General features: G+C 36.1%; 1 long non-coding RNA gene across 1 annotated transcript; it reads right to left on the bottom strand.

Annotated features, from left to right (window-relative positions):
* Positions 1-1,001: 1,001 nt before the first annotated feature.
* LOC120289018 lies at positions 1,002-1,670 on the bottom strand. The gene is made up of 2 exons (XR_005546953.1): positions 1,486-1,670; positions 1,002-1,399 (listed from the first exon to the last, which is right to left on the bottom strand). It is a non-coding gene; the product is annotated as an uncharacterized LOC120289018 (long non-coding RNA).
* Between the last annotated feature and the right edge of the window lie 3,788 nt (positions 1,671-5,458).

Raw genomic sequence — 5,458 nt, 5'->3', positions numbered from 1 at the left:
CAATTTTATTTTTTTTGCTATTTTTTATTTTATGATGTGGACGTTCTTGGTTTCTTTCTGACTTTTACCTAACCCTTGCCCCCAACTACCCCTCCACTCTCTCATTGCCCGTGACTGTAAATTGCTAGAAAACGACAACCTTTCTTTTTCTGTTGTCCTTCACCTGTATTGATTTCTTTTTCTTTTTCTTAGCTTTGACTGCGACTCCTCTTGTTTTTTCTCGTTTAAAATATCTTGCGTAACGTTCTTTTGCGATGAGATTCGGAAAACTTGAAAGGGTCTAAGGAGAGTTACAGGGTAGGCAATGATGGCCTGGGGTTTGTTTGGTTTCTTGACGATCCAGTAAAAATATTTTCACAACTCGTCGCGCAAGGGGAAGCCACTGAGGAGAGTCTTTACAAGCTTTTATCAACTTTTCACCAATAAATCGTACAACATACTAACTTTTTACTTTATCAGCTTTTACAAACTTTTCACCAATAAATCGTGCAACACACTCTTTCTCTCTCTGGTCATCATGCTTCTCGCCACTGCATCGTCATCGCTATTAATTTTTATCGTATTCTTGATAATAATATGATGAAAATTACCTCTCTTCATCATCCTCTCATGCCTCTCCTCTGCGTCTCATAAAGCTAGCTGTTCTGCACGTCTTTCTCTCTCTCAACCCTCAACAAAATCATTATTCCCACGTCATTACCTCACCGCAAAAAAAAAAAAAAAAAAAAAAAACTCTCATATAGTCAAATAATGACCGTGAGTCGATGAATTCTTCAGGCTAAAAAAAAGCAGCGATAAGACTACTAAATGAAGGACTAAGACAATCAAATAAAAAACTTATATAGGCCCGAAGAGATAACCCGCTTGTCAAAGATAATAGTTATATTAAACAGCTCAAACAAACTACAATATATAAATGGTCGGTATGGTCCAAAAAAAAAAAAAGGACTACTGGATTGGTTTTGGTGACAAGTCAAAAATATACTAGGGATTCTGAATAGTGAATTGTCAAAGATAATAGTTATATTAAACAGCTCAAACAAACTACACTATATATAAAGGGTCGGTATGGTCCAGAAAGATTAAAAAAAAAGAAAAAAAGGACTACTGGATTGGTTCTGCTGGCAAGTATAAAGTATACTGGGGATTATGAATAGTGAATTGACGTTGTTCCAGCCAGCGGCGGATAGTCATTCTATATCTCTTATTCATGTTCCCAACTTGAACAGTGTTCAGAGCACCACGATTATTTTCTAACTCATGCCAAACGCCTATAAATGCCCTAGCCTTGGCGATGGAAGATAGGACTAGAGCTGCATTTTGTCGGACCTGTTGAATGGCCTGATTGACATTTTCTCAAGGTTGCTCGAAGGCATGACGATGATCATCTTCAACTTGTCTGAAGACAATAATAAAAAAGAAAAAGAAAACCATATATAAGAGCTGGAAAAAAAAAGAATTTTGAGAAAATAATGTAATTCTCACATAAGTTGCTTATCATTCTAGGCTTTCGACCACGCAGCCTGATGCATGTTCAAGAGTTCAAAGTTCCACTGCAAATTGGCAGCTGCATTCATTTTGATCTGAAGAGGGGGAGAAGAGAGACTTTTGAACGAAGGAGGGTGATGAAAGGGGTATATGTGCTTCTTATATACGCTGGTGGTGGGGTTCTTGCCCAGTCTCAATCCATTTGCTATTAAGTGGTCCCCTTACGCATGGGTGATCTTTAAAAATTTCAGTCTTGCACTTGGTTATAATAAAACTTTGTTTAACGTCGTGACAAAATACTTGAAAATTTTAAAAATATTGAAAAATCAAATATCGAAGAGTACAATGGATCAGTTTATGAAATCCTCATGAGTACACTCGTTTCGTTTTTTACTCTGTATTTTTATGACATTATCTCCTTGACTTTTATTTATTACGAAATAATTCAAAATATTCAATATCAAATTATATTATTTAAAAATTTTAAAAATATATATTTGAATTTACGTGTGTCAACACTTAATTATATTTATGACAAAGTATATTCTATCATGGTTAATACAATGCGCATTATATAATTCTTTCTATAGTTTCTTGCTTTTATGGATTTTGACTAGAAAGAATGACATCATCATGGTGTGTGATTTCTTGTTAAATGTTACAAGTTAAAAAAAATAGTTGATGTTGATCTTTGAATTTGATCGTAACCTTAAAGCTACTAATTTTTAGAGTTGCACCAAGCCAAATAACAAACAGATCCTTAGAATTCCTCTCTCTTTTTTGGGTCATACTGGCCCGATTATAAAATGTAATATGGCACGATGATTAATGTCTCGTTCCACTTACCCAGCAATTAAAATAACGGTTGGATTCTAATTGAATGCGCATTCAAAGTTTCCAACGCGTTCCAACATGCTTTTCACTTGCTTCTCGGTCAGTTGCTCTTTTCCGGGACCACTCAATAGCAGATGAAGAGAGATTGGTCAAGAACCCATTCCCCTCCCTCCGTTCTCTCTGACCCCTTAAATGCAACTTTCCTCATCTGGGAGTTTGAGTGAGTTGGTGGACAAAGAGAGTAGAAACTGCTGATGGACATATTTAGCTTCTCGGAAAATGCCCCACCTTGGCCAACTTCCAATACGCCTTTGGGAGATGACATTACTTGTTCGTTTAGTGAATATATTAAGCACATACGTTTCTCTCTTTTTCACCCTCCTCTCGACTCAAAACTTTCTTCTTCACCCTCTTCGACTCAAAACTTCTCTTCCAATGAATTCGACTACTAACCTTCGCCAAAACTTTGATACATATAACATGCATCATGCATAAGAAAGCGTGGCTTGACATCCAGCATTTCTTTTGAAAATCCTTTTTTTAGAGCTCTTATATATGGTTTTTCTTTTATTTTCTTCAAAGGAGAAGAACATAATGAGCATTATAATACTTACACAAGCGCTGCAATGAATCTCAATCAGGCTATTCAACCGATTTGACAAAACAAGCTTATGGTGTTGGCTTCTAAAGCCGAAGTTAAGGCATTTATAGACAATTATTAGGCACTCGCGATATTCTGCAACATGTTCAAATCAGGAATATGAGGAAGGAGAGCAGAAAACTCGTCCCCCATCGGCTGGAATATTGCGAATTCACTATTCAGGATGCGCAACTTATTTTTAACACGCCACCACAACAGTAGTCCATCTTCTTCTTTTTTTGTCTTTTGGGTCATACCGGCCCGGTTATAAAATGTAATTTGTTTCTTTTCAATGCAAATGCATCTGTTGAGTCCATCTTTTTTTTTTTTTTTGGTCATACCGGCCCAGTTATAAAACGTAATTTGTTTCTTTTCAATTCAAATGCATCTAGTGGCCATGCGGTTTTGGTGTGCACGATTCTATTGGGTTGTTTCCGACTTCGAAATGGCAACCCCCTTGAAAGTCGGTTACTGTGGGATTCGGAATCCGTCCATCACCGTTTTTACTTGAGGTCTAATTAGCTCATCGGTTCTCTTAAAATAAATCAATCATAAAGTTAAATGAATAAATCTTTAGACGTTTAGAACAAATTTTCATCCTTTTTTTTTTTCTTTGAAAGAAAAAAGAAATGACACAAGCAAATTCTAAACTTTGAACTTACCTGTGATGTTATTCTTAGACTTTTACTTTGTTTAACGTGGGCCAGAAATATTCTCAAATGTTCAATTTAATACCTAAACTTTGAATTTGGTTGCCTAACTTTCCATCATAAAGTCAAATTAAGTCATTCGTATTTACTATCGCATAGATTTTTGAATATTCTATTTTTCATTTCAATTCATGTCCTAAATCAATAGTTATACCTTTTATATATATTACCATAGTTCCATTTAAGTGTATGTTAATTTTTAATCTCTAAAATGGTAAAAATATAATCTTGGCAGAGTTATATTGGATTCATATTCCTTTTATTCTAAAATAAGCTTTCATAAGAATATCTAATAACGATATTTATTGGAGTATAAATTTATTGTACCTATATTAATCTAAATCTTGTTCCTGATTTTTTTAGATAGATAAGATTTTTTTCTTTTTCTTTTTTTGTGTTTTGCATTTTCTTGATTAAATTTTGTCAAATCTATGAATTAGTAAAATTAAAATAACAGGAATATCAACTCGATATAAGTCTCATGAGAATCTCGAAAGATAGCAATACTCTTTGTCGATCTAGAAAATGGATTGAAATTTGAGACTATTGTAAAATTTGGGCGATGGCCTGTAAATATAAAAACTTTTGATTTTCTAACGAAAAGTTGATTCCCGTGTGTACGTCCGAACCCAAAAAAAAAAAAAAAAAAAAAATCCTATCCGAACCCGATCCACAAGTTTTTATTTATTTATTTTAAGAATTGATATTTTGACTGGGCCTCGCAAAGCTAGTGGGGAGCTCATCCAAGTAAGGGACTAATCGTGCAGGCCCATAAGCACCGAGTTGGTCCATCAACTAAGCTAAACTCAGCATATGGGTCTGTAATATTCCTGTCAACAGAATCATTCTCCAGTTTGTGCGAAATTTGTGATGCAGAAACTCAAGGTGTCTATTTTGTGTACTGTTCTCTCAAGACTGAAGGAAACTCGGAGTGTTGCTTTAACAACTTTCTAAGACGGCTTCCGGGGTTAGCTTGGACCAAAATTTTGTGATTTCAAGTTACGTTGCCATGGCTTTAGAACCCATTTACCGTTTAAAAGTGAGAACTTTAGCAAATTTAATTTTATCGTACAACAAATATACACGAGCTGGCAACTGTATGCTTATCTGCAATATCCATGTCGTCCTTCGCGTGTATGACAGGCTATCAATCATTTAGTTCCTTTGTCTCTGCAGGTTTAGATGCCTCCTATTGCAGCTCAATTCTTGGTGATAAAACACAATGCTTTAGTTTCAACAAGGAGAACTGCTGTGACTCCAGATACCTCGCCCAGTGCAGAACTTCAACCTTTTCTCCCTAGTTTAGCTCCTTAACCATCGATGCAATTCACATGTGCCACTATGCCAAAATTATCAGGCACGACTAACTTGCTCAAATACCATACGAACAAAGGTTTGCCTAAGCAATGTCACTTACACTTGGCCAAAAGTATTTTGGACGTGCTTGGGGCAAACTACTCGAGTTTCCTGAGTATGACGATTGTGGAAAGCTTCCCAATAATCATGCTTGTAGCGTGCCCTTTTCTTTTAGTTGTCTTTGACCTGAACACTGAAGCTCCTACTCGCGTCGCTTCTTCTCAAATCACGTCCATCAGTGGAATTTTCGTGGCCACAGAGAGGATTCCGCACGGTGATGCAGGGTAACTGCATCCATGATCGCAAACTGGTGTGAACATGTGCCATTACTTTTGGCATTGATTAAACCCCGTTCTTTCTGTCTACGAGAGCCCGAATTATCCAGCATTTTCTTGTGTCCTCGCAGGTTTTGGTCAATTAAGGCTTATCC

The sequence above is a fragment of the Eucalyptus grandis genome, chromosome 10, assembly GCF_016545825.1.
Source record: "Eucalyptus grandis isolate ANBG69807.140 chromosome 10, ASM1654582v1, whole genome shotgun sequence".
Classification (NCBI taxonomy): Eukaryota; Viridiplantae; Streptophyta; class Magnoliopsida; order Myrtales; family Myrtaceae; genus Eucalyptus; species Eucalyptus grandis.
The sequence above is the reverse complement of the archived record's forward strand: the minus strand, read 5'-3'. Positions and strand labels throughout refer to the sequence as shown.